Below are 12,134 nucleotides of genomic sequence, written 5' to 3'. Positions count from 1 at the left end.
CAAACTCTGCCCACGGTAGCAAGGATGCCCAGTCATCTTGCCTGCCAGAAACAAAATGTCATAAATATGTGACCATGGTCTGGTTGGCCCTCTCTACCAACCCATTCGTCTCAGGATGATATGCCGATGAGAGATTCAACTCAATGCTGAGTAGACGACAAAGCTCTCTCCAGAATCGAGACGCAAACTGGTGACCCAGGTCACTGACAATTTTGTCTGGCATACCATGTAGGCGAAAGATATGCTTGATGAACAACACAGCAAGAGCCCATGCAGAAGGTAGCCGTGGAAGAGGCACCAAGTGCACCATTTTGGAAAAATGGTCGGTGATCACCCAGATGGTGCAGTTACGAGACTTGGGTAAGCCCACCACAAAATCCATCCCGACCATCTCCCAGGGCCTGTCCGCCACCGGCATGGGGTAAAGCAACCCTGCTGGCTGTTGCCGAGGAGACTTGTTCTTGGCATAGGAAACATATGCCCGAACTTAGTCTGCGACGTCACGAGCCATATGCGGCCACCAGTACGTCCTCGCCAAGAGCTCAGATGTCCTCTTGGTCCCAAAGTGTCCACCCACCATGGACGAGTGAGCCCAAGAGTGAACCTCCGGTCGCAAATTAGATGGAATGAAAGTCTTGCCTGGGGGCACAGACTCTAGCGAAACCGGAGCCACCGTTCTCAGGCTCTCTAAAGGGACAAAAAGCCGAGGCTCCTCCTCCTCCTCCACAGATGACACAACGGAGCGAGAGAGAGCGTCGGCCCGAATGTTCTTCTCCTCAGAAAGAAAATGGAGGGTGAGATGAAACCGGGAGAAGAACGAGGACCATTTGGCCTGGCGAGAATTTAACCGCTGGGCTGTCTGCAGGTACACCAAATTCTTGTGATCTGTGAAGACTTGGAAGGGAAAATGAGCTCCCTCCAAGAGATGTCTCCACTCCGAGAAAGCCAACTTCATGGCTAGCAACTCCCTGTCCCCGATGGAATAATTCCTCTCTGCTGGTGAGAAGGTCTTAGAAAAGAAGAAGCAAGGATGCTTCCGACCTTGAGCATCCTTTTGGAAGATGAGTGCTCCAGCACCAACAGATGAGGCATCCACCTCCATGATAAATGGCTTATCTACATCGGGGCGATGTAGGATGGGAGCGCTAGCGAAGTGTGACTTTATGGAGTTAAAGGCCTTGGAGACCTCCTCAGACCATTATTTGGGATTTGCCCCCTTCTTGGTAAGGGCAACCAAGGGAGCTACCAAAGTTGAGAAGTGCGGAATGAACTGGCGATAATAATTAATGAACCCCATAAAGCGCTGCAAAGCTTTAAGAGAATGGGGTTCCTGCCAGTCCATCACAGCCTGTAGCTTGGCAGGATCCATAGCAAATCCCTGGGCGGATATGATATAGCCTTGGAATGGTAAGGACTTCTGCTCGAACATACACTTCTCCAACTTGCCGTAGAGGGAATTTGCCCGTAGGAGGTCGAAGACTTTGCAAACATCTCTTCGGTGGGAATCAATATCTGGAGAGTAGATGAGAATATCATCCAGATAGACTACGACCGAGGTGGAGAGCATATCCCGGAAGATGTCGCTCACAAAGTCTTGGAAAACGGCTGGGGCATTACAGAGCCCGAAGGGCATCACCAGATATTCATAGTGCCCATCCCTGGTGTTAAAAGCCGTCTTCCATTCGTCCCCCTCACGGATGCGAATCAGGTTGTAAGCACCCCGCAGATCTAATTTAGTAAATACCCTTGCTCCCCGAAGCCTATCAAAGAGCTCAGATATCAAGGGCAAAGGATACTTATTCTTAACGGTGATGGCGTTAAGACCCCTGTAGTCTAAGCATGGACGCAATTCCCCATTCTTCTTCTGCACAAAGAAGAACCCTGCCCCAGCAAGTGACACTGACTTCCTAATGAATCCTCTTGCCAGATTTTCCTGAATGTACTGTGACATTGCCTCCGTCTCCGGGAGAGATAATGGATAAACTCGACCCCGGGGAGGCTCAGCACCAGGAAAGAGATCAATAGGACAGTCATAGGGACAGTGGGGTTGAAGGGTATTCGCTGCCTTTTTGGAGAACACATCAGCATAAGACCAATATTGCTTGGGGAGAGAGGATAAATCTGCGGGTACCTCAGTAGTAGCAACCTGAACGCACTCCCTCTGACACCTACCCCCACAAGATTCACCCCATTCCAGAATTCTGCCTGAGGACCACTCGATATGAGGAGAGTGGTACCGCAGCCAAGGTATTCCCAACAGGACCTCATCAATTCCCTCAGGAATGACGAGCAGAGATAGAATCTCCTGATGGGATGGCGAAATGGACAGAGTAAAAGGGATGGTCTGGTGTGTTATCTGTGAGGGCAGTGTCGACCCATTCACCACTCGTACCATTACTGGTTGAGCTAGCATAACCAGGGGTATTGCGTGACATTGGGCGAAGGCAGAAGACATAAAATTGCCCTCTGCCCCAGAATCCACGCAGAGCTCTACCGAGTGAGTGAATGAGCCTATAGTTATTGTCCCCTTAAAGGACAATTTGGAGGCAACCATCGCCATGTCTAGTGTACCTCCACCTACTACCACTAGACGCTGACGTTTCCTCGACCGCTGGTAACATCTGGTGGCAAGATGTCCTGACTGCCGGCAAACATGACAAACTTGGAGTGCACGAGCGGTCCAGGACTTAGATCCCGCTCGTGACACTTCCATGGCCTCATGTGACTCAGGGGCCTGGACTGGAGATTCCCAAGGTTTGGCGAAGGTGGGAGCCAGCCGAAACCTCTGCCTACACTGGGCTCGCTCTAACCTCCGCTCGTGAAAACGTAGGTCAATACAAGTGGACACAGCTATTAACTCCTCCAGTGTGGCGGGAATCTCCCTAGTGGCCAGGGCGTCCTTCACGTGGTCAGCCAGCCCCCTCCAAAATATCGGAATTAGAGCTTTATCCGACCACTCCAGCTCAGATGCTAGGGTGCAGAAGTGGACAGCAAAATGGCTGACCAAGGACGAGCCCTGAGTTAATGCCAACAGTTGGAGCGCCGTATCATGGGTGACACGAGGTCCTAAAAAGACCTGTTTCAGAGTGCTCAGGAAAAACGAAGCACTCTGCACTACATGATCGCCACGCTCCCACATCGGCGTAGCCCACTCTAACGCCCTGTCCGACAGCAGAGACACAATATACCCCACCTTTGCCCGCTCTGTAGGGAAACGAGAGGCCAGAAGCTTGAGATGTATAGAGCACTGACTCACGAAACCCCTACAAGACTTACTATCACCAGAAAATTTTTCTGGCAGCGGGAGGCGTGATAGAGTGGGTACAGGGGTGGCAGTGGACAAGGTTGCTGCAGACACACTAGCAGCTTGAACAGCAACTGCAGTTACATCCACAGCTGAGGCTGTGCGCTCGAAAGCCGCCACCCTACCCTCCAGCTGCTGGATGTACCGCAAGGATTGCTGCTTGTCCATCATTATAAGCCAGACCCTGGCGCTAGTGTAATGTTAGGGCTAGCGGAACGCACCAAATAATAAGATAGGTAGAATAAGGTGCGTTCGCAGCCCGGGGTCCACCGTGCAGAGATGGAACCTGCTGCCAAGCAATGACGAACTATATGGAGGTACAATGTGAATACACATGGGTTAACTTCACCCTGTGTGAAGGAAGCAAACCCTGCTAAGTCACAGGGCCGAGGTACCGCACACAAGAGCACAAGCAAGGAGTCTACGAGCTCAGTCCTAAGACTTGGGATCTGAGTCTGTGTAGACTACTTGCAGTCGACACCGCAACTGGTGTGTCAGCGTAACCAAAATAATAACAAGGGAATGCACGAGAGCGTGTGCGGTGCCGCACTGGCGGACGCCACCAACCACCCAGGCTTGGGCCAGGAAAGCGCCGTGAAAGCGCACGGTGCCGCACTGGCGGACACAGCAACTAGACGCTGTATTAGTGTGTAACGTGCTGTTGGATAAGTTGGGCGCTAGATAGTAATCATACACCTTCCGCGAACAGTCATCCAATAGGGAGGGTTATTTAAAGAGCGACTTTCACTCACAACACACACACGTTTACAAATGTACACTAGCGCATGGCCGTGTGGCCATGCGAGCCTTAAATAGCTGCAGCACGTATAGGACCTTTCAAAGAAGGACCAATGGAAGTCGCTGCAGTACCTTAGCATGTGACCCTAGATCTCCACTGAGAGATCTTGCCCTGGGCATGCTCAGTGTGTGCAAAGTAGGACTTAGTCTCAAATGCGTCTGCTCGCTGCTGCCCAGCACTGGCTTCAATGGCAGAAGCTGGAAAAGCAGCAGCAACCCTATGCACAGAGTGAGCCTAGCAAGACGCTGAGACTGACGTCTCCGCTGAGCAGACTCCACTGTGGCTGGAGAAGAATGGGAGACCGCAGCAGAGATGGTTCGAGATTCCCCCTGTGCAGAGGTGGGAACTCGACACCTAACAGCTGACTATAAAAAAAGGGTTAGAAACAACTCCACGCTGATCCACATGGTTATACGTAAGAAAAGAAAAAAACACGTTGCTTGCTTCCTGGTGTGCCTTGGAGAGTGTTACAGCCATTTCGTTTATATTGGACTAGATTGTGGCCCGATTCTAACACATCGGGTATTCTAGAATATGCATGTCCATGTAGTATATGGACAATGATGATTCCAGAATTCGCGGCAGACTGTGCCCGTCGCTGATTGGTCGAGGCAACCTTTATGACATCATCGTCGCCATGGCAACCATTATGACATCAGCTGTGCCCATTGCTGAATCAGAAACGTGGGATTTCTACGTCCTTTATGACATCATCGTCGCTGTGCCCGTCGCTGATTTGTGGAGGCCTGTCGGCCTCGACCAATCAGAGACGCGGGATTTCTACGTCGATACTGTGTCGGTCGCTGATTGGTCGAGGCCTGGTGGCCTCGACCAATCAGAGACATGGGGTTTCCAGGACAGACAGACAGACAGACAGAAAGACAGACAGACAGACAGACGGAAAAACCCTTAGACAATTATATATATAGATTAATAAAGTACCAAGTTTGAATTTTAAAGCGACTGGATATAAAAAAGGGTGTCAGACCACAGGGTGCATTGCAGATTACTTTGAATGGAGCCACATAGCTACAGACCAATTTGTGTCCATGCTAACACCTGTCAAACATCAAAAGTGCTTACCTGGAGAATTTAAGTATGATTTGATGAATCATATTTTCTTTCATATCTTTTTTGATAGTTGGCTGAGTGTTGACTACTTCTGGAAGAGAATCCACCAAGGTGTCATTTAGAACTAGGGAAATACACTGAAAGCAACATGAATGCTTCTGGCAATTTTGTGCTAGGTAGCATTTTGTCCTGACATTCATATGGACGTTTCTATGACAGAACACTTTAAATCCTTAACACCAGGAGGTATTTTCATTTTTTGCACTTTAGTTTTTTGCTTCTCTTCTTCCCAGAGCCATAACTTTTTTATTTTTCCATCAATATGGCGGTGGGAGGGCTTTTTTTTGCGGGATGAGTTTTATTGTTGAAAAACACCATTTGTTTTACCATGGCATGTACTAGGAAACAGGGAAAAACTTCCAAGTGTGGAGAAATTGCAAAAAAAGTGGAATCCCACACTTGTTTTTTGTTTGGGTTTATTACTAGGTTCACTTAATGCTAAAACTGACCTGCCATTATGATTCTCCAGGTCATTACGAGATCATAGATACCAAACATGTCTAGGTTCTTTTTTATATACCGTATATACTCAAGTACTGTATAAGCCGACTCGAGTATAAGCTGAGACCCCTAATTTTGCCACAAAAAACTGGGAAAACTTATTGACTTGAGTATAATCCTAGGGTGGAAAATGCAGCAGCTACTGGTAAATTTCAAAAATAAAAATAGATACCAATAAAAGAAAAAATAATTGAGACATCAGTAGGTTAAACGTTTTTTAATATCCATATTGAATCAGGAGCCCCATATAATGCTCCATACAGTTCATGATGGGCCCCTAAGATGCTCCATACAAAATATGCCCCATATAATGCTCCATAAAGTTCATTATGGGCCCCATAAGGTCTCCAGGAGACCTCTGGTTGTCATGCCAACCCACCGGTGACCCGCGATCACATGATGGGGGTCACCAGTGAGCAAATTTCCGATGTGATTGCCATAAGCACTTGTTAAATGCTGCTGTCAGAGTTTGACAGCGGCATTAAACAAGTTAATAGCTGCTGGTCGATCGCGATTCCACCCACTGCTGTGTCAGGCACAAAACAGCTGACATGTGCCGGGAAAGATGTGGGCTCACCACCAGAGCCCACCTCAAAGGAAGGGAGTCTAATATCAGCGTAAATATACGCCGATGTCGGAAAGGGGTTAAACCAGGGATGGGAAATTACTTTTCCCAGGGGCCACATGGGAGACCGTGACTGTTGTGGAAGGTCAAACCAATAGGCTGCAATTAATTCTGCTCAATATTAATATTATCATATTATTTATATTCAGATTAATTGTATCACTCAATATTGAGCAGAATTAACTATGCTGACATCACCTATATACCATTTAAGTCCAGACACAGCCCCCCTACATATAGTATGAGCCCCTATTGCATCTTATATACACTAATTCCCTCTCATAGCCTCCATATATACTGTGTGAGCCCTGCATAGCCTCCGAAATAAATACAAATCTCCCATAAACATGAAAAATAAATCAACTCACCTTGCTCCCATTTCCAGGGAACTCTGCTCCTGTCTCCTGTGCAATGAGTCTCAGCAGCCGTGAGATTATATGACATTATCGCGTCTGCTGTGTTACACGCTGTTTGGTGGAAGATAGAGATGGTTGGGTATGAAGATTTGTTGTGTTGAGAATGTGTTGAGAAGTAAGGAATATGAATTGCTGTGCCCTATCCCACGTGTTACGACTAGTGTTGAGCATTCCGATACTGCAAGTATCGGGTATTGGCCGATACTTGCTGTATCGGAATTCCGATACCGAGTTCCGATATTTTTGTGATATCGGAAATCGGTATCGGAGTGTGCGGTGTGTATGGTTCCAAGGGTCTGGAGGAGAGGAAACTCTCCTTCAGGCCCTGGGATCCATATTAATGTAAAAAATAAAGAATAAAAATAAAAAATATGGCTATACTCACCCCTCCGAAGGACCCTGGCTGTCACCGCTGCAAGCGTCCGCCTCCGTTCCTGAGAATGTAGTGAGTGAAGGACCTTCGATGACGTCGCGGTCAGGTGAGCAGTCACGTGAGCGGTCAGGTGACCGGTCACTTGACTGCGACGTCATCGAAGGTCCTTCACTCTCTGCAATTCTTAGGAACGGAGGCGGATGCTTGCAGCGGTGACAGCCAGGGTCCTTCGGAGGGGTGAGTATAGCCATATTTTTTATTTTTATTCTTTATTTTTTACATTAATATGGATCCCAGGGCCTGAAGGAGAGTTCCCTCTCCTTCAGACCCTGGGAACCATCGAGGATACATTCTGATATTTGTGTCCCATTGACTTGTATTGGAACTCGGTATCAGCGAGATCCGATATTTTGCCGGTATCGGCCGATACCATCCGATACCGATACTTTGAAATATCGGAAGGTATCGCTCAACAACACTAGTTATGACTTGATGATCTTGGACTGACTAGTAAAGATTTGCTTGTTGCAATGAACTTGGTGTCCCCTGAGTTGTGCGCAGTTGCTCCTGAGGATGGAAGCCTGGAGGCCTGTGGTCTACAAATGAGTGTGATGTACCCCACACCTGCCAGCACACTGGGACTGGGACATTGTTTGTAAAGTGCCACAGCCTAACCGGACAGCACCTCGATCATGACATCCGCTCGCGCACACTTTACATATACAATATTATTCTTATATACTATAACTTCTGCTAACACCCATTAATATTTTAACTTTGACACAGCATAAAACTGTGCTGTACTGCATGCCTCCTGCCCTGAGAAGTGAGAAGGCAATTCACAAGTAACTTTTATGTTTTCCTACAGAAGAATTTAACAACTTGAGTCAAAAGACACCATAAACTATACAGGGTAATGTGTGTGAACTTATCTTAACAATCATTTGCTTTTCATACAACAATATTTTAATTGGGATTTGAATTGACAAAAAGTACAAAAAATTAAAAAGGAATTGTCAAAAGCTTAGATTATGGCTCTGAAAGTCGTGATGTTTCCTTTTGTTCAAAGAGAAGATAAAAATGGAAAGAGAGACATTTTCAGTATTATAATAACAGTTTTTATTGATTCTGCCATCTAAACATGTGGGAGATGAGACGTTCTTTTATACTGTGAAAAGCACAGTCAAAGTCATTTATTCCTCTTTTCCAATCAATGCGCACCCCCAGGTTGTAGCCTGTGTTCTTATCTATTATTGTTTATCTTCTAGCATCTTAAATTTAATTTTAAAGTGGAAACAAAAAAGTAGACACGTCTAACACTTCCAATTAGTTCTCTTCATATTTTTAACCAATGCATCTGGGTTATTTTTAATGTATCATTTTCTAACAAGCATATTTTTTCTTACATAAGTCTTTGAAAAAATGTTAAATCAAGGAATATCACAACATAAGCTGAAGTATAAACTATTCAGCTGACGCTGTACATTTCTGCCAAATAAAATAGCTCATGAATGGACCAACAATGTAAGATAATACACTCCTCAACATTGAAATCGACGCAAGAAGGAAAAGTCGTGGAATTGCGTAAATCTCAGAATCAATAAACATTTTAATGATATGAAAATGAAGTAAAAAAATGGAAACTAAAATGTCACAACATCTAGATTTATTCACAATTGAGTATGAGCATCAAATGGAAAAATTAGCAAAATGTCATAACTTGGCATCCAATTAATGTAGTTATTAATAGTTATCTGAATAATTTTCTGCCATGATCAATGCACTTGACACACAAATCATCAAGATTCACTGCTGGCAGTTCCCTTTCCAAATGTAGACCAATGACATTTCAGATCTGTTTTATGAAAGACAAGTCCGGAGACCCTGCCGGCCATGGAAGCTCATTTAGGCTGCTCATGACTCTCATAGTAGCATGGAAGATGGAGACAGCATCAATTCAAGTGAAAAAAAACTACAAGGTTACATTTATTATGTCATAGATGCAGAATAAATGGACTCTTTGGAACATTTTTCACAGTGCATCTTTTTGTGTCCTTTGTAATTGTCCAATATTAGAGTGTTGCAAGCCACCTTTACTTTTATGCTTCTAGTAGCATGGTCAACATGTGGCCAGGCTGATTTGCCTGTGTAGCAACTCAGTTGGGAAAATAGGTTATACACTAAAAAACTGCAACTGACCTTGCCGGTTCCTGTAGAGACTGGGTGTCCTGAATCCGCAGTCCCTAGTGGTGCCTGCGACTGCAGAGATAATACTAACCACAGACTAGAAGATAGCAACTCAGACCTAACTGCCTAAAAGGTCAGCAAGTTGTTTCACTTTCCTCCTAAATAACCAAAGGGCAGAGCAGAGTGTGAATTACCTATAAGACCACTCTAGCTTCCATTTCAGGTAAACTAACAGCTTTGCGCTATATTGATTTTGTAATGGAACCAGTGGTATCCCCATATCTTCAAAGCATCCAAGGAAGAATTTTTAAATGCAAGACTGCCAGGCCACTTGCTGCTCCTGTTGATGTGGGCAGCTTGAGTGCCAGTACTGCTGGCACCAGACATCCTAGCAGTCATCCTGGCAATAGTCTAAAGTGTCCTCCTTTGCCTCCGACAAGCTAATTAGTGGGGAGGAATTGGAAAGTGGCAGGATGATTTTACCTCTGTCAGTGATACCGTCAGCTTAAGTCAATATTTGGTACAGTCCAACGCCTTTCCCACCATAACTCTAACTGTTTTATATATCTGAATTTGAATTCTGTTATTATACAGTGTGTGGAGGGGAAGTGAGGGCATCATAATGTGTAGGGTTGTTGGGAGATCATACTGTGTTTGTTGCCATGGGGTCATGCTGTGTTGAGTATCTGTGGGGTGTATTGCTGTGTGAGAGGCTGTGGAGTCATTATACTGTGTGGAAGGCTGTGGGGGGGATCATGCTGTGAGTGGGCGGACACCTGGATGTTCGGGTCCAGTGGGTTCAGGCTGAACAGTTACAAAAAGACGGGTTCGGGTTCAGATCCAGGTACTGTTCTGGTACTTCACTTGAATATGGAGCCCAAACATCCAGTGTTTGCCACGCTGTCATGAATCAGTGCGTTCTTCCATTCACCTAGGGCTGATGTCAGTGATTTGACAGGCCATATCGTCTGCCTGTACATTGTCTTCTCCACTGTTTTGATGCTACCAGTGCTGATGGCCTACAGCTAGCTGGTCATATAATCCTTGTCCATCATGTCAACTAAACTGCGCTTCTGGTCAGAGTTGCTATTGTTAGCCCAAAACAGGCTTGCCAGCCACACATCTCCTGTCTGCCCACGATCTTTCCTAGTGTCATATTGTGATGCTACAGATGAGACTATCAGTGCAGTCCCTAAACTGCCAGAAATCTCCTCGTCTGCCCGGACATATTTTTATACATTGTGGCTTCTGCCGCTGTCACTACTGCTAGACAGCTATACCAATCATGCAGCACAAACATGAAAGTGCTTTCAAAATAGGGATAATGTTTTCAAGGCCATTTTGCTTCTTCACTTTGAAAACAAATAACCTGTTGCTGCTTCCAGTGCTGGCTCAATACTTCCAGACATACCTTTGCCTTCCCCATCATAATTTTATACCACACAGTTTCTACTACTGCCACTTTTGCTAGACAGTCACGCCAACCACATTTCTACTGCCTATCCATTGTGTTTTACAGTGCCATGCTGTACTGCAGCTGCAGGCACGGTTCAGATGCTGAATCTGACACTTCCTCTGCCACGGAAGAAAGTTGCCCACGCATTTCTCCTGTGCTTGGACAGTGGTGTTTATAGCTAAACTATGCTGCTGCTGGGAAGCCGACACTCTTTAGGGGACACAAACTTGAAATTGCTCCCAAAATGGGATTCATTTTGTCATGCCTTTTTGTTAAGTAATTGCTTCTTCATTTTGAAAACTAGCTAACCTGTTCCTGATCCATCCCTAAATAAAGAAATGATTTTTGAATGACTTAATATTAGTCCACAGCATTTTATTAGCAATTTGGGCAACGGCAAACCTGTAGTAGATCTTAATAAAATAATAATCTTTTCGCTTCTATTTGAGAAGTCATTGCTTCTTCACTTTCTAAACAGCACAGCTTGTTTCTGCTCCCTAAATAAATGGATACATCTGCATGACTTAGAATGAGCCACTATTTCTTCTTTCCTTCTTTTCTAGCAAACTTCTGGAAGGTATCAAAATGGTAATCATTTATGTCTTGTTACGAAGCCCTTTTCTTCTTCTCTCTCTAGACAGAGAACGTGTTATTGATCCCAAAACGGAGATCATTTTTGGATGTCTTGTAGTAAAGCTTCTTTATGAAGCAAAGGACAAAGCACAGATTGTTCCCCAAACAAGGATCATTTTTGCAATCAGCCCTTCTGAAATCACGGCTTCTTTCGTGTGCACCGCTTTTGTACAACACCTGCAAGGCAGGCATATGCCCCCCCAAAAATGACTGTTTTAATAAGTAAAAAATCCTAAAAACTCTTTTAATGCAGTGTGTTGGTTAACAGTCTGTACGTTACCACCATTTGTAAATATCGTAAAGTAATATTGATATTTATCTTGCTATGTTTGCCTTAAACAGCTCAAAAGTGGGTTAATCGGATACTAGGAGAATTTAGAGCGTTACTCATCTTTTTGGGGCAATTAAATGCTTAGCAGTATTGGCGGGCGGTTAATGCTTAATTGAATCAGTGCAATTTGAATTTTTGGGAAAAATAATGTAAAAAGCTGCTAAATTTCAAAAGATTTAATCATCTCTACATTTTAACAATTCCATTTAAGGTTTTATTCTAGAAGTATATATTTTAGTATACTGTACAACAGAGCATCCTGCTTTTTTTCTCTTTAAATGCAGTATTTGGCATCTGTGTGCTTTTTGGGATCTGTATGATATATGGATACCAAGCACACTCATGTACAAGGTGGCTGACTGCCATTCATCTTATCTC

Source organism: Ranitomeya imitator, chromosome 4 (assembly GCF_032444005.1).
Source record: "Ranitomeya imitator isolate aRanImi1 chromosome 4, aRanImi1.pri, whole genome shotgun sequence".
In the NCBI taxonomy this organism is placed as follows: Eukaryota; Metazoa; Chordata; class Amphibia; order Anura; family Dendrobatidae; genus Ranitomeya; species Ranitomeya imitator.
The sequence above is the reverse complement of the archived record's forward strand: the minus strand, read 5'-3'. Positions refer to the sequence as shown.